Source organism: Phascolarctos cinereus, unplaced genomic scaffold, assembly GCF_003287225.1.
Source record: "Phascolarctos cinereus isolate Bilbo 61053 unplaced genomic scaffold, phaCin_HiC Scaffold_3;HRSCAF=262, whole genome shotgun sequence".
Lineage (NCBI taxonomy): Eukaryota > Metazoa > Chordata > Mammalia > Diprotodontia > Phascolarctidae > Phascolarctos > Phascolarctos cinereus.
The window spans coordinates 98,963,276-98,991,080 of NW_027555736.1; positions in this window are offsets into that span (position 1 = coordinate 98,963,276).

Below are 27,805 nucleotides of genomic sequence, written 5' to 3' on the forward strand. Positions count from 1 at the left end.
CAGAGCTTAGGATTTGTTTTTTCCCCTTTCTAAAGGCTTGGTGACCACCAACCTAAAACTGTGGCGACCACATGGACTGACTCTTTCAGAACTTCCTTCTCTAGTCCTAGCCAGTTGAAGGCAGAGGATAGCCTACCCCATGAAATAGTTCGGCATGTAGACCCCAAATGCTTCCCTGCCTCACCCCTCAGTGTTACAGACACACCTCTCTCTTCCTTTGCTTGCTGCAATTTGAATCCATTTCCTTAAGCTATTATTTTTATGAAAATACAGAATAATTGGTTATTATTGACTACAGTGTAACTAAGACTAGCTGTTATCTTTAGGGTAAGCCTCCTTCTTCTCCCTTCCCCCAATGTTACTTCCACCCTTTGGCATTTGCTTCATTTCTTTGGGGACAAAAGGATTTGGTTTTAAAGGGTCTCCTGTTAAAATGCAAGTTGTCCCAAGAATTTTGAAGCCTAATTCAGCAAATATTTAATAATAACTCACCTTTCTCTAGGTTTTTAAGGCTGATGAAACATTTTCCCTGTAAGGTAGATAACCCTAATCCTTTTTACAATAAGGAAATTGATATAATAATAATAAAAAATAATAATTGCAACAGGGGATTTATAGGGATGAGTAGAATCTCTCTCCAATTGGCTAGGGAGATAGAATTTTCTAGTACTAGGTATAGAAGGGTACTAAGTAGAGAACAGTCCAAAAAAGGAAGGAAGTGCCAAATGAGAGAAGGTAGATTGAGAAGGGTAGAAAATAATGATTACGTGAAAGGCTAGGACTTGAAAACTAGAGCCATTCTGTACAACCCTGGGCATGCCGATAAATAAATGTTAACAGCATCTGAGGGCCCACGTCCTGAGGTGGCACTGGGCAAGCCTGCGTGTTGTAGGAGGAAGCGCCCCTCATATGCCTCCAAACAAAGGTTCACTGTAATTTCATCAGGGTCTTCGGGGGAACTCACTCAGTCAATGATGGGCAGCACCTAATAACCTCCCCTTACAAATATAATACAAAATAGCCTAAGATAAGAATGTTAGAGGAGTATAATTTCCAGTTAAATAGCTATCCTCTATCAATCTTTGCAGTGTTCTCTGATTAAGGGACCTGGGTTCAAATCTTAGCTCTGCTGCTTGCAACTTCAATGATTTTGGGCAAGTCACCTCAGTTATAAAAAGAAAGCGTTGGACTAGAAGACATCTGAATACACTTTTAGCTTTAAAATTATGAAACAACACCCATTTATTATGCATTTTATGAAAAAGTGAGGGTCTGAGATCAGTTTTAGATATTTTGTCATCCCAAACACATCAAATATTGGGCGACCTGACGCTAATTTAAAATTATACCTTCTTCTTTTCCTACCCTCCCCAATTATTGCCTACCTTTATAGCCCATGAAGATCAAGGCCCCTGAATAAGACTCTTGTCATCAGGATAAAATGGCTCTGTCCTGATCCAATGACCAAAGTTCTTGTCCTTGGATAGGACACTCAGAAATCATATAGGAAGAGACGGTGTGATAACGTGAAAAGAACGCTAAGCTTGGCATTGAAAGATCTGGACTGGATTCTTGGATCTTCTGCTTGCTACATGTGGAACCCTGGATCATTTTTACTCTCTGAGACTCAGTTTCCTAATCTATAAAATGGGATAATGATACTTGAACTACTTATTTCACAAGGTTGTTGAGAGCAAAGTTCTTTGTCAGCTGTAGAATGTTATAGATGTTAATTAATATTAAATAAGGAAGAAGGGCAGACCAACTATAGCTGAAAGGGTAAGTGGGGTGTGGAGTGTCATATCCTTTCCTACAACAGAAGTCCTTGGCAAAAGCAAAATCCCATCTCAGAGCAGTTCCACTATGTGTCAGTAATTGGAAACCATCAGAAGTCTGGAGCAGATAGCCAGGAGGGAGAGCCCAGTCTCTGGCCCTCTGCTCTCTTCCACTGATGGGTGGGGTCACAAAGCTCCTGCAGCAGCTGGCTGATGCTTGAGATTCTTTTTGAAGAGGGCATGAGTTTGTTTTTTTTTTTTGTTTGTTTGTTTGTTTTGGCTTTTGTTTTGCCTGTGCAGGAAGAAGAGGAGGGAGCATTGTAGGAGGGAAGCTGCAGGAGCAAAAGCTTTTTTTCTGTTTTTTTTTTTCCTACACTCTTCTGCTTCTTTGCTTTTCTCCTCCCCTTCTCCCATCTCCCTACAAGCAGCCCACTGGGCTTCTTGTCCACTGTGTGCTAAGGAGTGAGTATAGGCTATGTTCTGTTCATTGCGACAGGAAAATTGATCCGGGGGGGGGGAGCTGCTTTAATCCTGCAATTGAAATTCTGAGGAAATTATCGAAAATTCGGGGAGGGAGATGAAGATGAGTATTTCATTTCGCTGGAACTTTTGAGCCAATATTGTCTCCTGAGTGGCCCTTGGCAACAAAAGGTGGTTCTGAATTCCTTTTGTTCTAATCCTTTCATCTTGGCCAGAGCAACCAAAGCCAGAGTCCCTTTTGAAGCTTTTTTCTGTATTAAAAAATAAAGACAGCCCTTCAGAGCAATGGACCCAAGCCTCCTGTAAGTACTAGTAATGGCAGTGACACTCATGCTCATGCCTGTGCCATTGCCTGTTACGTGAACCCATAAAGCTCTGCCCAGGTAGAGCTTGCACAGCAAGACGTGACTCCCTGCTGTTCTTTTCCCCTTTGAATCTACCAAATTGTGTATATTCCATTATCCTCAAGACTAGAAAAGGGAGTGTTTTAAAATTTCTTTTCTCTTTTAAAATTTCATACAATCACAGACTTAGATCTGGGAGAGATCATCTGGTCCAACTCTCTCGTTGGACAAATGAGTCAACCAAGGACATAGCCCAAAGTCACATGGCTAATAGGTGGCTTATAGTAAGAGGCAACTGGGTAAGAGTAGGTAGATATTGGTTTTGGAAACAAGAGGTCCTGAGTTTAAATCCTGCCTGAGACACTTATTTGTGTGACATCCTGAGCAAATCATTCATCCTTTCTTAGCCTCAGTTTCTTCATCTGGAAAATGGAAAATAATAATGCCTCCTTTTTCATTATGAGGATTAAATGATGTAGCATATGTAAGGTGCTTTGTAAACCCTAAAACGCTCTGAGAATCCTAGCTATTTTTGTTGTTGTTGTTATTGCTATTATTATTAAGTGTCAAAGACAGGATTTGAATGCAGGACCTACATTTGAGGGAAGAGAGTAGGTGTCACTAATGACAGCAGTGATGATTCTTTGTACTAACAATCCTATATAAGTTTTCCAGTCATTTTTAAGAGGCCTAAAATCAGTTTGCATTCCTGCCAGATTCAAGACCTCTCCCTAAATCCTGGAGTACTAGAGAGATCATAGAATCATTGATTTAGTCTTGGAAGGAACCTTCAAGGTTATCTAATCTAACCCTCATATTTTACAATTGAGGAAATAGAGCCCCAGAGAAGTTAAGTCACTGGCCCAAGGTCACACAAGTTGATACTGGGTACAGCCAGAACCTGAATGCCCTCTTTCACTGTCCCATTGGACCTTGTGTAAGCCTAGGAATTAGGAAACTTAAGTGCTCATTCTGGCTCTGCCATTGAGCAGCTGGGTGACCTCGGACCTCATTGGTTCTGTTTCCTTATTTATGAAGGAAACTAGATCTAGACGTGTTTCTGTATGGTGGAATAGAGCAAAAACTGGATTTAGTTTCAGAAGAGCTAAATTCGAATCTTGGACTCTAGCAGAGTAACTTTGAGCTAGTCACTTGATCTCTTGGGTCACATTGTTCTCACCTATAAAGTTGAACTAGGTGATCTGCAAGGTCTCTTTTGGACCCTAAATCCTATGATCTGTAAAGTGCCTTCTGAATCTAAAGATGCATGGTTGTAAGAAGAATTTCCATCTTTTATTCCAGTGATAGGTAGATACGTATTGGCAAAAAGAAGGAAAGTTTTGATACTTAATATGTTGAGGCTCCTTCCAACGCCCACCTCAACTTCCCTTTGGCTGTTGTGTCTGTTGTGACCATATCCATCTATTGTCAAAACCTAGATAATGAGGGATAGAGGTAACAACAAAGTATTCAAATATACCTGGCCAGCCTACAACAAAATAGTGGGTCAAGAAAGTTTTTCTCTTGGTCCCCAACTTTCCTTTTCCCTTCTTCCCAATCAACAACTGCAGAAAATTATTCCTTAATGTGTGGCTAATGTTGTGCTTAGAAGTAAATCTATAGTGTTGAATGTCATTTTCTTAGAGGATAAATTTATACTTAAGATTGATTGTCAACTCAGCCTTTTGTTTTACTAGAAATGTTTCTTAGCTGGTAGAAGTTAGGAGTCTTGAAGTCTAGTCTTAACTTATCCCAACACTCAACAACTGGACCTTAATTTCTTCATCTTTATTTAACCATCATCAAGTACTGGGCAATACATAACCCATTCCATTTTTAAGGACTAGATGCTATCAATCAAATGCTCATTCCTATCTACTATATGTACTACTCAACACCAAAAAGTGCTCTCTAGGGCTCTCAGAGAGTTAGCTGTATCTTTTCTTTTAGCTTCCTTCTCTCCAATGCCCCCTCATCCTCCCTAAAGTATTGTCCACCAGATGAAATTTGCTATCACTTTGTAACCTGGTTAATATATTTCCTCTTCATTTCCTTTCTACCGACTCACAGTTGATACCTGGAGAACTAGCATTCCTTACCTTCCAGAATTTCCTTCTCTTTTAAAATCTTGCTTACTTGATATATGTAGTTTTATAGTGTTTTGTCTTCAGATAAAGATAAACTGATTTCTATTGCTTTATGAATTAGTGTTTGCTATAAACAAATGGATCATATGATGAGGAAGAGCAATAGCCCTAAACAACTACTAGCTCACTTACATTGAAGCTCTCTGTCCCAAGAAGTTTATATTTTCATCCTCAAGGCCACATGGAGCCATGAGAAGTGTTGAGCGAAGAAGTGGCCTGGTTAGCCTTGCATATTAGGAACTGATCTAGGATGCATCTACCTTTGGGGAGAGCTATTTAATCAATCAATCAATCAATAAACATTCTGAGCACCAATGACGTGCCAGAATGCTAAACATTGGGAATAAATTCATATGAAGAAGAGAGTCCCTCCTCTCAAGGAATTTACATTCTGAAGAAAAAGACAACTCACACACAAAAAGGAAGCTGAAGGGGAGGGAAAATACCCAGCCCAGGGACATGATGGAGAAGCCCAAAGGAACGTATCTAAGTGGGAAATTAAGAGGTGGCTGGCCTAGGTGCCCCCTAGGGTCGAGGAGTTTTCTGTTTTCTAATCAGAGGGTCCTGAGGAACAGAAGATACTGATGAAGTATGGGTTCCACGTTGAAGAGGTTCTTGGGGTATTATTGAGAAGAGAAATGCAGCTGATACTGGAATACCAGATTTTCAAGTGCCTTGATGAGTTATACATAAGCCTGAAGGAGTGTGTGATTATGTCAGCCAGTTCTAAGTTATTTCTTGATGTCATCTGTTTTCATTCAATGATTAAAGGCTTCCTCTACTCTCAAAATGAGGAAGGACATGTTCCAAGTAATTTCATACCTTTGATCAATTGATTGCTATCATCCAAAAGTTTGGCCCTTCAGTGTTTACATTAATTGGGGTGATGGTGAAAACTCCCTCTGTTACCTGTATATTGTCCTCCTGGTTCATCTTCTGTTCCCACATCTGCATCTTTTCTTATACATCTTCCCATGTTTCTTGGGATGCTTTATACTTATTCTTTCTTATAGCAAGATGTTATTCCATTAAGATCATAGCTTTAGAGGAGAAAGGGACTTTAGAGATCATCCAATCCAGGGGTGGGGAACCTGTGGCCTCAAGGCCACATGTGGCCCTCTAGGTCTTCAAGTGCAGTCCTTTGATTGAACAGATTTATTCTGTGAAGTTTAGGTTCAGTCAAAGGGCCACACTTGAGGACCTAGAGGGCCACATGTGGCCTCAAGCCTGTGGGTTCCCCACCCCTGAACCCCTTCATTTTAAAAATGAGGAAAATGAGTCCTGAGAAGGTAAAGTGACTTCTCTAAAGTCATGTCAGTAGAATGCATTAGAGGCAGATTGGATAAAAGGGTCTCTGGATCCCACGCCGCACTCAAGGCTAACAAATATGTATTTTGCGTTTAATGTAGTCTTTATTTCATCTCCCAGAAAACACACAGAAGACTCACAGGAAACCATAAACAATCACTGTGGTTCTTCTGTTCTCTCTAGAGAACCCCATTACCATTCTTTTTTTAAAAATTATTTTATTTATTTTTAGTTTTCTACATTCGCTTCCATAAGCTTTTGAGTTTTAAATTTTCTCCCCATCCCTCCCCTCTTTCCTCCCCAAGATGGCATGCAATCTGATACGGGCTCTACATATACATTCTTATTAAACATATTTTCACATTAGTCATGTTGTAAAGAAAAATCAGAACCAATAGGAGGAACCAGGAGGAAGAAAAAACACAATAAAAGAGAAGAAAAAAAAAGACAAATAGTATGCTTCGATCTGCATTCAGACTCCATTGTTCTTTCCTTGGATATGGGTAGCATTTTCCAACACGAGTCCTTTGGAGTTGTCTTAAACCCTTACATTACTGAGAAGAGCCAAGTCTATCAAAGTCATTGCATAACGTAGCTGTTACTGTGTACAACATTCTCCTAGTTTTGCTTATTTCACTCAGCATCAGTCCATACAAGTCTTTCCAGGTTTTTCTGAAGTCTACCTGCTCATCATTTCTTATAGCACAATAGTATTCCATTACATTCATATACCACAACCTGTTCAGCCATTCCCCAATTGATGGGCATCCCCTCAATTTCCAATTCTTTGCCACCACAAAAAGAGGTGCTATAAATATTTTCGTATATGTGGGTATATCGTCATTCTCAGCATCCTAAAGCTCTCTCAGTATGTCTTTTGGACTGCTAGGAAAAGAGATGTTTTCCATCAGTTATTGTCATTCAGTTGTTTCAGTTGTATCTAACTCTTTGTGATTCCATTTAGGCCTTTCCTGGCAAAGATACTGAAGTCGTTTGCCATTTACTTCTCCAGCTAATTTTACAGATGAGTAAACTGAGGCCAACAGGGTTAAGTGACTTGCTCAGGTCACACAGCTAGTAAGTGTCTGAGGCCAGATTTGAACTCAGGAAGATGAGTCTTCTGATTTCAGGCCTGGCACTCTCTCCATTGCATCACCTAGCTGCCCTTTGCTGTTGTAATAATCTCTTAACATTTCAATGAGTGCCACCTTTCCCTCCAGACACATACAGATTATCAACCCTTATTGGAATAATAACACAAGCATTGCCAATAATAACAACATTAAGATCAAATTAATGCATATAAATGTTTTTTAATGCATAATACTAATTAAAGTATACTATAATTTATTATTATATTTTTATATAATCTTTTCATGGCAGAACTCCTTGATAAAGCTATTGACAATTGGTGCCTCCACTACTCTTCTCATTCTCTTCTAAACCCTCTTTGGTCTGGTAGCTTACCTCATCATTTGACTGTAACTGCTCCCTTCAAAGTTATCAATGATCTCTAAGTTGTTAAATTTAAGGTCCTTCTCTCAATTCTCTTCCGTCTTGATTACTCTGAGGCCTTTGACAGTGTCAATAACTCTGTCCTCCCAGATACTCCTTCTTCAGGTTTTTGTGATATTGTTCTCTCTTGGTTTTCCTTATATCTGCCTGATGGTTCCTTCTCAGTCTTCTTTGCTGGATCTTCATTTGGGCCATATCCAGTGACTGCTGTGTCTTGCATCCTCTTCTCTCCTCCCTCTGTACCATCCTCAGTCATCTCCTTATGATCACATTGGCACAGAGGATTCTCGGCTCTATTGATCTAGGCCTAATCTCTCTCCAGACCTCCGGTCTCACACCACCAACTACTGATTAGTCATCTCAAAGTGGATATCCATAGGCATCTCAGGCTGACTATGCCCAAGACATAATCTTGTACCACTCTTCCCCTTTTTGCAAATCCTCCCATTATCACTCAGGGTACCGCCAGGTTAGCAATCTTGCCATCATACTGGACTCCTCTCTCACACTCATCTCACATAAATCTGTTGCCAAGTCTTGTCATTTCTACTTTTGTAAGATATTTATGCATATCCACTTCTGTCCACTCACACTGTCATCATCCTGGGTGCACACTCTCATCAACTCACTCCTGGCTTATTCCAATAGCCTATAGTTGGTATCCCTTTCTCAAGTGTCTCCCGATTCAGATGCCAAAATTATCTTCCTGAATCTCAGGCCCAACCATGTCATTCCCCTACTCAATAAACTCTACCATCTTTTGCCATCAAGATCAAATTTAAAATGTTCTTTTTGGTGTTTGAAGGTATTTTCATCCTCACTCTCTCTTGGTTTTCCTTATATCTGCCTGATGGTTCCTTCTCAGTCTTCTTTGCTGGATCTTCATTTGGGCCATATCCAGTGACATATATCAGTGGTGTGCTGGTAAGTATTGAACAACTGGCTTTCCAAAAAAAAGTATGGATAATACACTTTTAAGTTTAATCTGCATTGTTAACATTTTTCTGCAACCCTTTCTTAAGTATATTCAGTCAACAAATGCCAGTAAATAAATCAAGGTCTAAATCGTGCCATTTATAGATTTCTGAGGTGTTAAGTCTCACACCGAAAATTTAACAATCAGATCTTAGGATCTGGTTAAAGCTGGCTCCATCACACCCCTAGCCATACATAGCTGGGGCAATTAGGAACATGTTTAGGAAACAGACTGCAGCACTGGGGTTTTGTACTAGAGCAGTGGAAGAGAAGCCTGAAATCACAGAGCAGAACTAGAGCACATATTGAAGAAACACATCTTGAGCTATGTTGGGAATCAGATCTACCAGTGCTGTGTCTCTGTTTCTGTCTCTATCTCCGCATCTATCTATCTATCTATCTATCTATCTATCTATCTATCTATCTATCTATCTGGAGATATTTTTAGACCATTGTAGTTTTAAGAACTAGGAATGAGTAAATGATTGAATGAATGAGAAAAGAGCATTTATTAAGTGCTTACTAATGCAGCGTATAAAAATAGAAAAGTCAGACATCCTCTGCTTTCATAGCTTAATGGTGAAGACGATATGTGGAAGATTTCAGCTGCAAATCAGATGGAAAGATCCCATGGTCCTTAGGTTGCAGCAACGAAAGAGATAATAATGTATCATCTTTAATGTCATTTCTGTTGCTTAAAGACATATTTTTGTTATGTGGGATTGTTTGATTGCACTGAGGATCGTTATAGTGAGAGCTTTCTTTTCTGAGTCCTTTGTAGCTGTGGTTTCAGCTATACAATTTCAACTGTTGTAATTTTTAAAGCAAGCAAATTTATATTCTTGGATGAGCTAGGTGCTACCGCCACCCTCCACTCCACCTTTAACCCTATATTTGCTGCATTTACATGTTTTACACAGTAAAGTTTGGGGTCAATCCATTTTACTTCCACGTACAAAAGGCCTTGAGTTCTAGGGCAAAGAGTTTGTACTTCATTTGATTGGTGATAGGAAATCTCTGAAAGTTTTTGAGTAGAGGAATGAGGGAAGATTAATCCAGTATACCAAATGATAGATTGGGAAAAGAAGATAATGGACACATGCAGACTGGCTGGGAATGAATATTTCTTTAATGGCCCAGGTGAGTGGTCATGAGGGTGTTGTCTGGGAAGAGTAGAGGACTCGGATTTGAAGGACCTGTGGGTTTTTGCCCTTTTGGCATGGGAATATTTTATCTTGTATGTTCACTGTCACACCAACTCATAAAATAGAATCATCAGAGATGTAGCTCAAAATTTTTGAACCAGGGCAGGAGTCAAGAATGGCATGCACAGAGGGTGAATAGAGGGCTAGAAAGAGACCCTGAGACCTACCAGCTTGAGATGGGTAAGGAGCTTAGACTTTTAAAGCATCTGGTAGCTTTTATTCCAACAAAAATATGAAGTATGTATTTCATGCAAGGTTTGTGGTAGCTGCTGATTATACAAAGGTAAAATAAAGAAAAATAGCCTGAAATTTTACATTCTAACGTCTGAATGCTTGCATTCATATGGGGGAATACACCACACAGAATGATAAATATAAATATGAAAATTTGAAGAGGGAGAGAACACCAGCAATGAGGCAAATCAGGGAAGGATCCCTGTAGGAAGTGACATCTGAGTTGAGCCTGGGAGGAAAATAGGGATTCTAAGAAGTAAAAGGGGAAAAGGAGGGCATTCCAGGCATGAGAGTAGGCTATCTAAAGGTATCAAGGTAGGAGATGGAATACCAATTTGAGTAATAGCCATCAGACCTGTTTAGATTAAATAAAGAGTACATGAAGGAGATTAGGATGGGATAAGCCTGAAAAGGTAGGCTAGCGCTAGACTGTGAAGGCCTTTAGATGCCAAAATGCCAAATTTGCATCTTACCCTATAGAGCAATAAGGACCTCAGACACCTGCTGATGATAGGTTAGGCTCAGTCCCAAGAAGGATGTTTCAGAAAGATGAAACCATACACTGACATGTGAAATTGAAGTTTGAAAATAGTTTTATGGCTACAAAATTTGAATGCAAGCTTACCATACTTACCCGTGATAAGCAGACGAATGTCTGAATTGTCAACCACATTGTGTGTGTGTGTGCATGTGCATATACATGTATGCATGCGTGTGTGTGTATGTGTGTGTGTGTGTGTGTGTATGTGTGTGTTGGGGGGGGAATAAAGAAGAAAGACAGAAAGCAACAGAAAGTAACACATCATCTGTGGTCCACATGACTTTCCTTGATCCTCTTTCTCCTCCTCCTACTGATTGAGTGGGTTCAGTGCAAAAGGAAAACACTGTAAGCCTCAGGGAAATGGGATTGGGTATAAATTTATGGTAGTCTCACTATTGCTAAGAGAATCCCTTTTCCTACCCTGCAATGATGGCAGGGATACCAATACCCCAAGGGTTCATTTGCCTGCCTGGTCTGGACCTCTTTCCCACTTTTGGGGAACACCTAGAATGTTTCAAGCCAAGCCAGGAAGGTTGAAACACAGAAGCATTCATTCTACTGGGGAGGCAGGGCACCTCATTCTCCCCATACTTTCTGTGTCCAAGAACTCAGTTCTGAGGGCTACACACCATTCCAATCCCAATTTCCTCTTATGGCTTTACATTAGGTGGGAAGTGCTCAAGGTTTTGGAGTGGAGATGCTTTGCTCTGATACCTCCAGAACCCACAGGGCTTACAGTGGCATTTTGGAGTGCTAGTGATCCTTTAGTTTCTGACATCACCCTCCCAGGGTCCATAGCCACTGTCTCCATGCCTTTAGGGACAATTTGGCACCCTCTAAATTTCTGAATCCTAGCGTAAACCCCTATTTGTTATATACAATATATATGTGTGTGTGTGTGTGTGTGTGTGTATATATATCTATGTACACACACACATATGTACATATATATGTGTATACACACACAGATATTTATGAGTGAAACACTTTTCCAGGGGTTTAGTGACCAGAATGCTGTTTTAAGGGAGCCTTCCCTTTGATATTATTCTAAGTAAAAACCCTTAAAATAGTCCTATGTCAACTTTACTCTGACCTAAATCATTTTGCTAGGAGCCCGTTTTATTCTAGTCTCCAGTGTTTTGTTACTGGGGGAAAGGCCATTGTTAAAAGCATCTTTTCCCTAGTCCCTACATTTCAAATACACGCAGGAATTCAGGGATAAAATTTGTTAGCTTGACTTAATACAGAACTCATACTGTACAAGTGAACAAAGAATCCGATGGCTGACTTTTTACAATGATATTTAGTCCACAGTACAGCACTGAGAATAATAATAATTCTGCATTCCTGAATTTCTCTATACCTCATTGACTTTTCATCTCTTAGGATCTGATCTTAAGACATATCTTGATTCCCCTGTCTGTGTTTCTTAATTTCTTTTCCCTCCACTAATAGGCTTATGATGGAATGCTATAATTTATTCACCACACAGTACTATGTCAGTTCCATCTCTGCTTTTTATAATTTATAACATATACTATTTTCTTCTCTGAATAATTTAACTCTTAGAAGCTTTTGGAGGTGTGCTTTGTCTAAAAGGTGGTGTGTAAAACAGGATTGCTGCATTATTGAATTGATGCTATAAGGATGGAGTCCAGAACAGATGAGTTAAGGAAAGAATCGTGGGAGCATAATTGTATCATCACTTAGTGACCTCTTCTTTGAGATTTCCCATCCAATCCAGAGCTTGGTGGCATTTGTTTCTTGGTTCTCTGGTCATTATATCTGCTTTCTCAAGGAGTTCAGTATCTGACTTCCTTTATACCCATCCCTGCTCTCATGCAATGGTACTTCAAGATGAACATTTGTCTCCCAGTTCCTCAGTCTCAACTCCTATGACTTCCTTCACTCCACTTCAACCACCCATAGACAAGGTCACACCTTTGGTCTTACCATCATACACAAGTGCTCTGTTTCCATGATTAAGAACTCTGAAATTCCTTTACCTGGCCATGACCCCTTATCATTCCATCTCTTCTTATGTTTTACTTCTCCTGAATTTAGTCTTCTTCTTCACTGTGAGGCATAGGTTCTCTTCAAGACCATCATCCTTGCTCTGACTTTGCTTTCCTCCCTTCCAAATCTCGACTTTCTAGATACCCAGTTCAACATTATACTGTCTTCTCCCTTGAGTCCTTTGCCCCTGTCTTCTTCATGCTCATGCCTTAACAAGCTTCCAAAGCCTAGATTACCTCCTACCATCCCCTCCGCCATATCCTTCTTCTGTTCTTACTCCCATACTTCTGAATGGAATGGGAGGAAGTTATGGCTGTGTGCTGACTGGGTCCTTTATGCTTTTATTATCTAATTTTAACTGTGATCTCATTGCAGCAAGATCAACCTTTTACTGGTCCTAAATTTATTCTCACTTATACTCCCCACATTGACTGTCCCAAACTTCTCCTCAATCCCCCTCCCCCACTCTTCCAGCAGAGAACCTCACTTTGTAATTTACTGAAGAAATAGAGGTCATTCACAGTGATCTAATCTATGTCTTGAAACCCCTTGGCATAATTTTATTCACCTCTCCAAAACCAACCATATTTCTTTGTACTTCTTGTAGAATCTTCCCACCCCAAACCCTTTCTCTGTAATCTTGAATCCCTTCCAATCTGTGGTCTCATTCCTTATTATTCTCTATCCTTAATTTACTTGATGCTGTCATCCCCTTAAGCTATTCTGTGTGTGTATGTATATATATATATATATATGTATATATATATATATACATATATATATATACATATATATATATATATATATATTTTACATAGCCAAACTCCTAGAAAAGGTTGTCTTTGCTTGTTGTCCCTACTTCTCCTTTTGTTCATTCTTCAACCCTTTGAAGTCTGATTTCCAACATCATTCAATTGAAAATGCCCTCTCTAAAGTTACCAGCAATCTGAGATGCCAAATACAATGAATTTCTCTGCAATCTTATCCTTCTTGTCCTCCTGGATACTCTACTCTCTGGGTATTTGTGACATTGATCTCTCTTTTCCTCCCTTCCCTGTTCAACTAATCCTTTTTCATTTCCTTTCTTCTATCATAATCCATATCCCACTGTGGCTATATCCTAAGGATATTCCTGCTCCCCTCTCCCCCATAAGTTCTCCTGGCTTGAATCATCACCTCTATGTAGGAAAGACTTTCTATAATTATCTCCCTCCTGATTCATAGCCACAAATTACCAGTTGCCTATTGGGCACTTCTAGTTGGATGTCCTGTAGGTAATTCAAACTTATGTCCAAAACAGAACTTGTTATCTTTCCTTCCATCTTCCCCATGCCTGTTCTGCACTTCCCTGTTTCTGTTAAGGGTAGCACCTTGCAGTTACCCCAAATCACCAGCTCAGGGTCATCATTGAATCCTTTTTCTTCCTTACGCTACATATCCAAATCAGTTGTCAAATCTTGCCAATTTTGCAACCATAGCATCTGTCTCCATCTGTCTGCTCAAGTCATCACCAACCTAGTTCAGGCCCTCAACATGTCTTGCCTATTTTTATGACAGCCTCCTAATTAGTTACCCATGCCTCCCCTCTCAGTCTGTCCTCCTCCCACATACCAAAGTGATATTTCTAAAGTATGGTCTAATCATGTCACTCCCCAACTCAGCAAATGCCAGTGGCTCTCTATTACATTGAAGATCAAATATAAACTTTCATGTTTGAAATTGAAGGCTTCTGACAATCTGGCTCCAACCTACCTTTTCTGACATATATTATTCTCCTTCATGCACTCTTTGGTTCAAACAGGCCTTCTTTCTTCATTTTTTTGGGGAGGCTAGGCAATGTGGTTAAGTGATTTGCCCAGGGTCACATAGCTAGTAAGAGTCAAATGTCCTAGGCCGGATTTGAACTCAGGTCCTTCTGACTCCAGGTCTGGTGCTCTATTCCACTGTGCTGCCTGGCTGCCCTTAGGTCTTTTTTCTAGTCTTCACCCATGACACTCCATCTCCCATATCCATATCTTTATGCCGGCCATCCCCAACACTTAGAGTACATTCCCACCTCAATCTCTTATCTTCTTCTAGACTTAGCTCAGGTACAACCTTCTATATGTAACTGCCATTCATCCAGAGGCAACACTGAGTAGTAGATAGAGTGTTAGACTTGGAGTCAAGAAAGACCTGGGTTCAAATCCCACCATAGACACTTAAAAACTGTGTGACCCTGGGCACTCCGTGTCTCAGTTTCCTCATCTGTAAAAGGAGGGGAGTGGCCTCTAAAATCTCTTCCTATTCCAAACCTATAATCCTATGAAGTCTTTCCTGATCTCATCAATTTTTGGTTTCATTATTCCCTAAACTATTTTATATTCATTTTGCATTTATTTTTGGCCACACATATTTTTATACATTGTCCACTCCCTACAGACCGTAAGCTATATGACAGCAAGGACTGTTCCACTTTTTATCTTTATGTCCCCAATGCCTAGCACAGTACATGCCATATAGTAAGCACTTAATAAATGCTTGTTAATTGATTTTTTTTTAATCAAGACATCTTTGAGTACATTAAATTTTTTTTATCATAATAAATGAAAGAGGAAGTTATGAAATGGATAGAGAACCTGAGTTCAAGTCATGCTTCTGACATTTACTAGTCATGGGACCCTGGGCAAATCATTTAGATTCTGTCATGGGTAAACTTGCAAATCCCATATCCTGGTAAAATGAACACTCAGACATATCCAACATGCTTACTCATTTAATGGATATAGTAATTTCAAGAATATATGGTGGAGGGCAGATTCTCCTGTCCTCCCATTTCTCTGAGAAGATATACTCAGGACCCCAGAGTGGTCAGTGGCAGGCAACTGGTGGTTCTGTCAAGTCTAAGAAGCCTCCTCCTCTGCTTCACTACCTTATGTGGTGATTGGTAGGTCCTGAGCCTCAGAGCTGTGTGACTTATGTCATCAACCTATCTCCTGGGATTGGGGTGCTGTGATATCAAGCCTTCTCTACTTTTTGGTCCTGGTTACAGTTCTAGACTCATGTCATCAATCATCCCACTACAGTCTTTCAGTGCCCATTAGGCAATTCTTAAGACTATAAGTTACAGACAAATTGCTGGTCTGCATCAGTGGAGAATATTTTGGCACTGGAAGGTCCCTATATAAGTGAAATTATAGTTTTGGACCTGATGATAGTGGTGGTGATAATGATGATAATAATAGATGACACTTGTATAGAATTTCACACTTTCAAAAATACTTTATTCCTCATAATCCTATGTTAAAGGTAATAAAACATTTAGAAATCTTCTAACTTTCTATATGAGGAAATTGAGGTTAAGAGAGGTTAAAGACCTAGTTCATGGGCACATAGCTAATTAGTGTTGGAGCCAGATCTTGAACCTGTCTTCTGACTGTATATCTAATGTACTTTTCACTAATCCAGCTGCCTTTTAGTGGCTTTATTTACAGAGGCAGAAGAGAGGACAGAATTGAACATTTTAGCCAGATAATTCATATTTTTATAAAATGGTGATTATAAGTCATCTTCCCCATTTTCAAAAGCATTGTCTTCTAAAAACTTATTTACATATTTGCTATTTGGAAAACAGGACATGATTTAACTATGGTAGTTACACTTGTGAACCTTCCAACTATAGTCCACTTAATCCATAATGAAAGAAAAATTAGCAGAAATTCATACTGCTGCAAATATACATTATTTTGGCTATACTGTGCATTGAAGTAGGGAGAAGGAGACTGAAATGGAAGGTAGAAGGCCTTAAAGAAAACAACAACAAAAAACAAAACTTTGTTGACTAATTTGTTCTCAGGCCTGGCCCTGTAGTTATGTCATTCCACAGTATTTCAGCATGAATTGAAGTACGGGCAGTTAGGTGGCTGGGTGGATAACTCTGGCCTTGGAGTCAGGAATACCTGAGTTCAAATCCAGCCTCAGACACTTACTAGCTGTGTGACTCTGTGCAAGTCACTTAACCACATTGCCTAGCCAAAACAAAACAAAACAAAACAAAACAAAAAAATAAACAGAATGAATTGAAGCATTACAAACCATAAAGTATGATTGAATTGAATAAGAATGGGTGACTCTAGGTATGGTAACTCCTTTCAGAAATACAGGTCACAATCTATGACATGGTATATAGACTCTAGGAAGTTGTTTGAAGCATGTAGATTTAAAAAAATTATTTTGTTAACTATTTCTCAATTACGTGTAAATTTTTTCAACAATCGTTTTTTAAAAATTTGAGTTCTGAATTCTCTCCCTTCTTGCTCCTTCCCCTTCCTTGAGAAGGCAAGAAATTTGTGAAGTCATACAAAACATATTTCCATATTAGCCATATTGCAAAAGAAAACACAAACTAAATAAAACAAGAAAAAGAAAATTTAAAAAGTATGATTCAATTCACCTTTAGAGTTCATCAGTTCTCTCTCTGAAGGTAGATAGCATTGTTCATCATGAATCCTTTAGAAATGTTTTGGATCATTGTATGGCTCAGAATAGCTAAGTCTTTCAGAGTTAATCATCTTTAAAATATTACTGTTACTATGTACAATGTTCTCCTGGTTCTGCTCACTTCATTGTGTATCAATTCATATAAATTTTCCCAGATTTTTCTGAATCCAATCCTGCTCATTATTTCTTATAGCACAATAGTATTCCATCACAATCATATGCCACAATTCATTCAGCCATTCCCCAGTTGATGGGGAATTTTGTACATGTAGATATTATATTTTGTCAAAGGCTTTTCCTGCATCTATTGATGTAATCATATGATTTTTGTTATTGATATGGTCAATCATATTGATATTTTTTCTAATATTGAACTACACCTGCATTCCTAGTATAAATGCCACGTGGTCACAGTTTATGATCTTTGTGATATATTGCTATAATCTCCTTGCTAGTAGTTTACTTAAAATGTTTGCATCAATTTTCATTAATTAGCCCAGTCCCTGGCACATAGTAGGAGCTTAGTAATTGCTTGTTAAATTAGATTGAATACCTGATTCCAAACCTAGCAGTCTATTTTACCACATTGTCTCAAATTCTTTGGAAGGAACCAATTATTTCACTGGTTTAAAGAAGTCCTCAGTGAAAAATTTTCTCTACTAAAGTAGATTAGCACTTGCTTTCTAACTTACAGTTATATAGAGTTCCTTGGAGGGTAAATCCCTTAATGAATCAGTTAAATTAATTCAAAACCCCTTTATGAATCAGTTAAAGTGATTCATAAGTTAGGGAAAGGAAGATAGTTTGATCAGTGCAGAGATATTGGCTTGGGAAAAGACTATGGGATGGGAGATCGTGTTTATAAACACGGACATGAATGCTTTTGGGTGATGGCAAGATTTTGGCTATGATCTCTGTATGTAGATGAAGTGAAATGAAGAAGTAGGGCATGGGGATTAATTAGACTGAGAGATTCAGAAAATAGTGTATTTGAGGGGGTATCTCAGTATAAGTCCCCTAGTATGAGGGTAGGAGAGAGGAAAGAAAGATTGTAAGGCAGGCAGTGAACTTATCAAGGCAGGAAGGAAAACATCTTGTGAGTAGATAGCTAGCAGCCACCTGGATATGGATTGGGTGATACATTTGAATATAATGACCCTCAAAGGAGTAGAAGTTGCTGAGTGGTGGTAGGAAAGTGAGAATCTGAAAGTAATAGTGGAGAGCAAGGCACATTCTAACTCCTTACCAGTGAATTGGGGAGTATGGATGAAAGTGCAATCCATAATGGAAAGGGTGACCAGGAGGGAGCCAGATCTCAATGAAAGCCAGAAAATAGGACTGAGAAAGGAAAAAAAGTTTAAAATGAAAGTAAATTTGTTAATTATGGAGCAGGCATTTCAGAGAGCATTATAACAGGGGTGGGTAGATCTGGAGTGGGACATTTGTGAAGTAGGGCTGAGGGAGATGGGAGTGAGGGAGCAGGTATTTGAGAATCAAGAACAGAGATTTTGCTTCAGCATCTGGGGGTTCTGAATCACTTGGATGGTGAGAGTTTAATAGGATGGGAAGGTATGTGTTATCTATTGACGAATGATTCTCAGCAGAGTACCCATTGTTGGAGAAAAGTCCACTGAGATAGGAGGGTGATTAAACTGTGATTAGACTCCCTGGAGGTCCAACTTTGTGGTGAGTGACCTCATTCTATCTTATGGAGAAATCAATTTATCCATAATCATGGAAAAAATCATGATCCTGGCTTTTCTCATCTTCGTCTTCTCTTTCCATGACACTTTCCATGACACCTGACACTTCTCTTTCCATGATTACATAAATAGGTCTTTGATATTACTCTTTGTTTTCACATAGTCACACAAACTATGATGTTTAAGATATGACAAAATAGTTGAATTCCCATTGTATCTTACCATTCCATAGGTAGCCTCAGAATTCCTCTGTCTCATTCTTGAACCTATTTAAATACATTGCCTTCCACATTCACACCCTCCAGTACGCATATGAATATGTTCATTATTTTCACTTAAATAGCTGTGAGTGGTATAATGGGAAGAACACTTTTTCTCAAGTAAGATGATCTGGGTTCAAATCCTGACTCTAATGCATACTATCTGTATGATCTCGGGCACATCATTTACCCTCCCTAGGTTTCAGTTTATCCATTTGTATAATGAGGGGGTTGGCCCCCTGAGATCTTTTCCAGCTCTAGATTTATGATCATTTGATCCTTGAGTGGCAACATGGTTGTATATACCTTTACACACTTAGGTATTTGTACTTTTGTCTTCCCGATTAGAATGTGAGTTCCTTGAGGGCAAGGAAGGTTTCATTTTTGTCTTTGAATTACCAATGCCTAGAATAGTGTTTGGCATATGGTAAATGTTTAATTAGTCCTTGTTGACTGACTGTTATTAGACTGACAAGTGAATAGAAAACTGGCCTTGGAGTCAGTTCAAGTTCAAGTTCAAGTAATACCTCTGAAACAGACTTGCTATGAAGGACCTGAGCAAGCCATCTTTTAGTGTCCCCAGGCAACTCTCTAAAACTATTGATTATAGAAGCATTTCTGATCTGTGTGGGTGGAGGGAATTTTCACTCTGGAAGTTCCCTACACTGAAGAAATCATATCTTTAGTTCTCTGTCTCCTGACCCTGTTCTACAAATCTGATAGAAACTTTCCAGGATTTGAGAACCACTATATGGAAATAGGAATAGGAATCTTAACTATGTAGGGACAGGAATCTTAACTTAAGGATACTGGCTAGAGGTTCATTGTATTCCCAGTACTCTTTACACTATGATATATTGCTTATTATAGTCTGATGGGGCCTGAGGTAATGTGAGGTTAGCATGAAGGTACTCCACCATCACCCCTTTTTCAAACCTTCCATTTCTACTATTGTTTGGCTCCCAGTATGTCATTTAATGAAACCATTGTAATTTCCTGGGTGGCCTTTGCGGTTGGGAGGATAATAGCTTCCAGTTCAGCTCTTACCTTGAGGCTTCTATAACTCTTGGCTGAGACTCAGGAGAAGAGAAACTGATGGAGACATTGAATCACTCCCAAACCAAGATCTATCTTTGCCCCCCTCAGATATGTATGTGTTCACAGTGTGTTTTTAAAGGTGAAGGGGGAGCAGGACAAAATACTATAAATCACAGTGCATTAGAACTGGTCAGGACCTCAGAGATCATCTGGTCAATCCTTCATTTTACAGATGAGGAAACCAAGACCCAAAGACATGAAATGATTTGCTCAAACACAGAGTTACTAAGTGACAAAGTGGTAACTCAAATTTATGTCTCCTGATTCTTTAGCCCTGTGCCCAATTGAAGTTCTGTGCATCCTAAATAACTGGGTTATTTGAGGACAGTTCAATTATTTTCTCCTTCACAGAAGGACATTGATGGTTTGCCGCTGCTTTTGTTTTTCTTTAAGAATTCCACCACTTGATCATATCTCTCTTGACTCAGTTTTAATGTCCTACTTCTTGGTGTCTCCAAGGGTTTGCACTGCTAAAAACTCTAGACGCCAAGAAGCTTCCAAATGGGGAGCAGAAGCTCCTTGAGAGTAAAGATAGATGAATTTCTGGGACACAACATAACTTTCTCTGTGAGGAATTGAAGTGTGTGTGTGTGTGTGTGTGTGTGTGTGTGTGGTGTGTTTTAAGAGCACTATTTCATTATAGTTATGAGCAGAAGCATTAATTAATAAGAAAACTACTATGCATAAAACATGCCCTTCTGGCATTGGGAATCTGACAGTCTTCATTTTTTTTTCTTGTGTGTTTTATAAATAGTAACAAGAATTAAACCTTTAAGTTGCAAATTAATGAGTTTTTGGTAACCAACTGTAATTGTGGCCACTGGGGAATTTTCCAAATTGTCATATTTGCAGGTCTCTCCATTGCTTAGTGGCTCAAATAGGTGGTGTTAGCATAAAGCTGTTCAAACTGAATTTGTGTGAGTCTGGTAGACACATGGAAATCAAACAACTTTAGAGCTACAAAAGATCTCACAGGTTATTCAACTTAATCCTTACTAAAGAGATGAATTCAAATACCCTAATTTTGTAGATGAAGACACCAACTGAACCTCAATTTCTTCATCTGCAAAGCAAAGGGATTGGATTAGATGGTACCAAGATTCCTTACTACTCTAAATCCTTTGATCTTAATCAATTGACCAATCAATCAGCAAGTATTTATTAAGCCTGTTCTAGGGATATAGAAACAAAAACAAAACATTTCTTGCCCTCAAAGAGCTTACGTCCTATGGGGAAAAAAAGGGCAAGGATATATATCTATATATCTATATCTATATATCTATATCTATATATATCTATATCTATATCTATATCTATATCTATATCTATACCTATATCTATCTATATATATATCTATATATATATCTATATATATCTATATATATATATATAGATATATATAGATATATATATATATAAGTATATAAAAATAAATAGAAGGCAATTTCTTGCACACTGTTGACCATATTGAATTCCAGAATACTCCTCCTCCCTAGGTTCTCATGACACTGCTCTCTCCTGGCACTCTTCCTATCTACCTGACTGCTCCTTCTCAGTCTACTGCTGGTTCTCATCTATATTACACCCACTAAGTGCACATGTTCACCACGGTCCTATTCTAGGCTCTTTTCTCTTCTCCCTCTAGATTCTCTTGGTTGGTAACCTCATCAGCTCCCATAGGTTTAGTTATCATTTCTATATCTCTGAGCTTATGACTCTCTAATATATTGCCTCTCCCTTAAGCTTCAGTTCCACAGCACCAGTTTCCAATTTAACATTTCAAACTGCATAGTCTAGAGTTGTACTAAATCATGTCCACAATGAATACATTATCTTTCCCCATGAACACATTATCTTTTTCTCCAAACCTTTCCTTTCTCTTGAAGGAATAACCAGACTTTCAGTTTGCCAGGGTTAAAACTTGGCATTATCCTGGACTCTTTACTTTTCCTCACCTTGTATGTGCAATCAGTTATTGAGTTTTGCTGGTTCTACCTTTACAGCATCTCTTGCATTTGACTCCTGTCTACTTACATGGTTACCACCTTAGTTCAAGCTCTCATTCCCTCTTAGATTGTAGCCTCTTAATTGGTCTCCTTGGCTTAACTCTAATTCTAGTCCAACCTAGATTCTGTTGCCAAGGTAATTTTCTTTCAGAACATAATCAGACACTTGAATCCCTTACTCAGCCAACTCCAGTGGTTTCCTATTGCCTGTAGGGTAAAATAGAAAATCCTCTTTGTAGTTTTTTAAGCCACATACAATCTGGCCCCAATTTATCTTTCCAGGCTCTTTGGGCATTATTCTTCCCACACTCTGCAATTTAGTCAAACTGTCCTTTCTGTTCTTCATAAAGGATACTCTATATCCCATCTTCATGCCTTTTGCACTGGACATCCCTATGCCTGGAATGCACTCAATCCTTGCTTCTACGTCACAGATTCTATTCCCCCTCTTTCTCAAGATGAAGCTCAAGCGCCATGTTTTGCATGAAAATGTTCCTGATAACTTCAATTACTAGAACTCCTCTTTCCAAATGACCTGTATTTAACTACATTGAACGTACAGAGTGTTCAGTGATACAAATACAAGAGTGAAACTCTGCTTGTTTACAGGGAGTTTATATTTTATTTGTAGATTCATGATTCCATAGGACCAACAGTGAAACATCCTATCTGTTACAGAAAAGTGAGATGGATTTGTGTGTGTGTGTATGTGTGTGTGTGTGTGTATGTGTGTGTGTGTGTGTATGGATATGTATTTTATACACACATATTATTCATGGACTGAGGTCCATAACTTTGTTCATATTTTAATAACTTAGGCATATGTATTTTGTATTACATAATAGAATATATTTTGCATTATATACACATCTTTTGCATATATTCATGTAACATATTTTGTTTTATGTATTTCTGGGATATTTAGAAAGAGAGGATATGAACAGTTGGGATTAGGAAAGGTTTTGGATAGAGACTGATACTTGAGGTATGTCTTGAAGGAAGTGAAGGACTTTGAGAGGCAATAAAAGATAATAATAATAGTACTAGTAATAATAGTAACAATTGCTAACATTTATATAGCACTTACTATGTGCTAGGCACTATGCAAAGTGCTTTGCAATTATTTTATTATCTTATTTGCTCGTTACAAAAATTCTGGAAGGTAGGTGCAGTTATTCCCATTTTACAGATGAGGAAACTGAGGCAAACAGACTTGCCCAGGGTCATGCAGTAAGTGTTGGAGGCCAGATCTGAATTCAGGTCTTCCTGTTTCTGGGCGGCTAGGGTAGTGAATGGATAGGGCTTGGAGTCTGGACAACCTGAGTTCAAATCCAGCCTTAGACACTTACTAGCTGTGTTACTCTGCGTAAGTAACTTAAACCTTTTTGCCTCAGTTTCTTCATTTGTAACATGAGCTAGAGAAGAAAATAGCAAACCACTGCAGTGTCTTTGCCAAGAAAACCCCAGATGGGGTCACAACGGAAATGACAACCACAACAACTTCCTGACTCCAGGCCCAGCCCTTTTCCCACTGAGCCACCTAGCTGCCTTCTACAAATTCAAGCTAAGTTCAGCTCAGTCATTTAATAGCTTTATGACCTAAGTCAAGTCACTTTTTCATTCTTTGACTCAGTTTTGTTATTGTTAAGGTAGGCTTTCTATCTATACTATATGCCTTCTAGGACTTTTGTGAAGATAGTGCTTTGCAAAATTCTGTAGTAAGTTGAATTATAATTATTAATAACTGTAAGATGACATAGACATATGAGCTATCATTATTATTTATTTTGCATCTTCTTAATTAGATGTACTGTTGTTTTTAAATGCCAGGGGTATTTTTAAGCCTCTGCACAGACCTATCAATATTGATTTGACAAAATTCATGAGGTGATCCTTCCTAACATAGGAGTATTGTGCTAATCAAACTTTCAAGGCACAGATCCCTGACACCTTCATATTGTGCTTAGAGATGGTACTGTAACTGACCTAAAACTACATGTGGCAGGAGGAATATCTGCTGTTTTCCAAATAATCTTTCTTTGGCTTTTACTGATTGCATTGGTTCTTTGGTCATTTGCCTTCTCCTACTGTGGAAAAGTGAAATCCTCAAAGAGCCCACTGAGAGTTTCTACAGAACTTCTCATCCTTTTAGGATGATCCCACTGTATCACAGCTTCTATATAGCAGATAGATAAATAGAGATAGATAGATAGACAGACAGAGCACTTCTCAAGTATTTCTTATATTGCAGTCCTTCAGTCAATGAATAAAAACTTATTAAGTCCTACTATATACAAGGAAGTGTGCTAAACATTGGAGATATAAAAGGAACCCCCCCCTCCCCAGCAGCCTACTCACAATTAATGGGGGAGAGAGCAGGCAAATAAATATTACAAACAATCTACACACAGGATAAATAGGAAATAATCAATAGAGGGAAGGTACAAGAATTAAGAGGGGTTAGGAAAGGCTTCCTGTAGAAGATAGTGGTGTAGATTAGAGCTCATTAAAGTTTCCTCAGTCTGTGTAATTGTCTTGCATGGGGTAAAGGGATTGGAGTGGGCCCACCTAACCTTCTTGGGGCCTTCCTCTACTTCTCAAATATAACTTACAAGTTAACAAAGATGACAAAAGATGAAAATGGTCAACATTGGAGGGGTTGTGGGAAGATGTACAAACTAATATACTATTGGAAGAGTTGTAAACTGATTCAAGCATTTTGGGAAAAATGGGATTTTGCAGAAAAAAAGTGACTGAAATGTTCCTGTCGTTTGACCCAAGGATCCCACTGCTAGACATTTATCCCAAGGAGATCAATTTATTTCCCGTATGTGCAAAACACTATTTAGCCTCACTTCGGGGCAGAATAGGGGAGGAGGATTAACTATGAACTAGGAACAAAATGGCTATTCATTAGTTGGGGGATAGGCTAACCAAATTCTAGTACGCAAATGGAGTGGAATATTATTGCACGGCATAAACCAATGTGAAAAATTCAGAAAAAACATGAGAAGGCTTATATGATTTGATGTTGTTTGTCCTTTGGGCTTGAAGAAGGCCAGAATAACATCATGATGTCAGGGTCAATATCCAGTTGTAGCTGATCATACCAGCAGAGCTCAGAAAGCTCTACCACAGATTGGGCACACATAGTCCATATGACCATTTAGGGGGTGGGAGATATCTTTAAATTTGCACATCCCATGTTTCTTTTGAGTGATCACAATTCTCATAGAGCACAGCACCTTCTTGGAAGAGGCCATGCCATGTAAATCCTATGACAGTGTCTCCCATGTCCCAAGATTGATACCAAAGTTCTTTAAAGAGACCTTGAGAGTATCCTTGTATTGCTTACAGTGTAAAGTAAGCAAAGTCAAGAAAATATACATAAATGACTATACTAATAGAAATGGAAAGAATAATGCTAAAAAACTGAATAGTGTGTAATTAGCAGTAAGCTTAACCCCTCGGAAGAAGTGAGAAAATATATCTCCTTTGTTGCACACGTGGGAGACTACATCTATAAAATGTTGCATAATGCTGTTATGTAGGACTGATGTTTCTTTAGTTTTGATGAACTGTTCTTTCTTCCTATCTTTGTTACAAGGGAAAGCTTTCAGGGTAGGGGAGAGAGTGGTATATTTGGAAATGACAGTGATATAAAAACAAAAATGTTAATAAAACAAAAAATCATAAAAATACTGACATAATGCATCAGCCATCCAGGATTGGATGGCTTCTAGCCATAGAACTGGCCTGACTTCTTTTCCAGGCATACATTTTTGATGCCCAGATAACATCTATCAAGGATCCCTCTGTGGAGACTCCAGTCCCTATGGTTATAGGGGAAAGTGAGTCACAACAAGTAAGAAGTAAAGCAGAAGAGTGGTGACTAGCAAAATGGATGGTGTTAATAATCTTTAGTATTGTTGAGTCACTTTAGAATTTACAAAACACCTTTACTTGACCCTCAGAATATTCCTGTGATGCAGACAAGGGCAGGGGTAACATCCTTATTTTGTATATGAGGAACCTAATGTTCAGAGAAGTTAAATAACTTACCCAAGAACACACGCCCAGTAAATAGAAGACAACAATAGGCCAGTCAATGAGAGCAATGGGTTTAAGGCATGGTCCTTAAAAAGGACTCTGGGCCTTAGTCAAGGAGGCTAGGCAAAAGGGGAAGGAAGAATAAGAAGTTGCCTACTGCCTAGATATCCAGTTGGGTTCTTGGATAACGGTTTGGAGAATAGAGGGGAAAAAGTATGCCCAGCTGTTCTGGTTAATGAAAAGTATGTCAGATTTATACAACTTATGGCTCCTGGAAGGAGCCATAGGCATAATTTCATATAATAGTCATGTCTCCTTAAGTCTCTGGCCTCAGTTTCCTTCCAGCTTGAAAATTCTATGATTCTGCATGTAAGATTAGAATTATTTTATTCTCTCTATTTCTATTCAGGTAAAGAGAAATAAAATATACTCAGAATCATTATTTTTCATATTATTTCTTCAATTGGTCACTGCAACCCTGGTAATGAGCCATAATAGCATCTCACATTAAGATTTCCTCCTTCAGCTGCAGTTTTCTGGGATTTGGAGACTGATGTGTTTGATCTCAAGTGAAAACTAGATTTCCCAGGAAAGGCTTTGAGTGAAATCTGTTCACTATTTCTTTTTTTTTTTTAATTTATTTTTTCCATATGCTTTTGAGATGAAAATTTTTACTCCCTTTTTCTTCTCCCCCCCACCCTCCGCAAGATGGCACACAATCTGACATAGGCTTTACATTTACATACCCATTAAACATATTTTCACATTAGTGAAGTTGGAAGTAAAAATTAAAACCAATAGGAGGAACCATCAGAAAGATGAAACAAAACTCAACTGAAGGTAAAAATAAGTGAGAGCGATTCGACTTCCATAGTTCTTTCTTTGGATGTGGACAGCATTTTCCATCCCGAGGCCTCTGGAGATGTCTTAGATCCTCGTAATGCTGAGAAGGGTTCAGTTTAACAATCTTAGTCATTGCATATGTGGCTGTTTGTATACAAAGTCCTCTTGGTTCTGCTCACTTCACTCAGCATCAGACCATATAAGTCTTCCCAGGTTTTTCTGAAGTCAGCCTGTTCATCATTTCTTATAGCACAATAGTATTCCATTACATTCATATACCACAACTTGCTCAGCCATTCCCCAATTGATGGGCATCCTCTCAATTTCCAATTCTTTGCCACCACAAAAAGAGCTGCTATGAATATTTTTGTACATGTGGGTCCTTTTCCCATTTGTTTGATCTCTTTGGGATATAGCCCTAGAAGTGCTATTGCTGGATCAAAGGGTATGCACATTTTTGTAGCCCTTTGGGCATAGTTCCAAATTGTTCTCCAAAATGGTTGGATCATTTCACAACTCCACCAACAATGTATTAGTGTTCCAATTTTCCCACATCTTCTCCAACATTTATCATTTTCCTGTTTTATCATGTTGGCCAATCTGATAGGTGTGATGTGGTACCTCAGAGTTGTTTTGATTTGCATTTCTCTAATCAATAATGAAGCATTTTTTTATGACTATAGATGGCTTTAATTTCTTCATCTGAGAACTGTCTGTTCATATCCTTTGACCATTTATCAATTGGGGAATGGCTTGTGTTCTTATAAATTTGTCTTAATTCTCTATATATTTTAGAAATGAGGCCTTTATCAGAGAGACTGGTTGT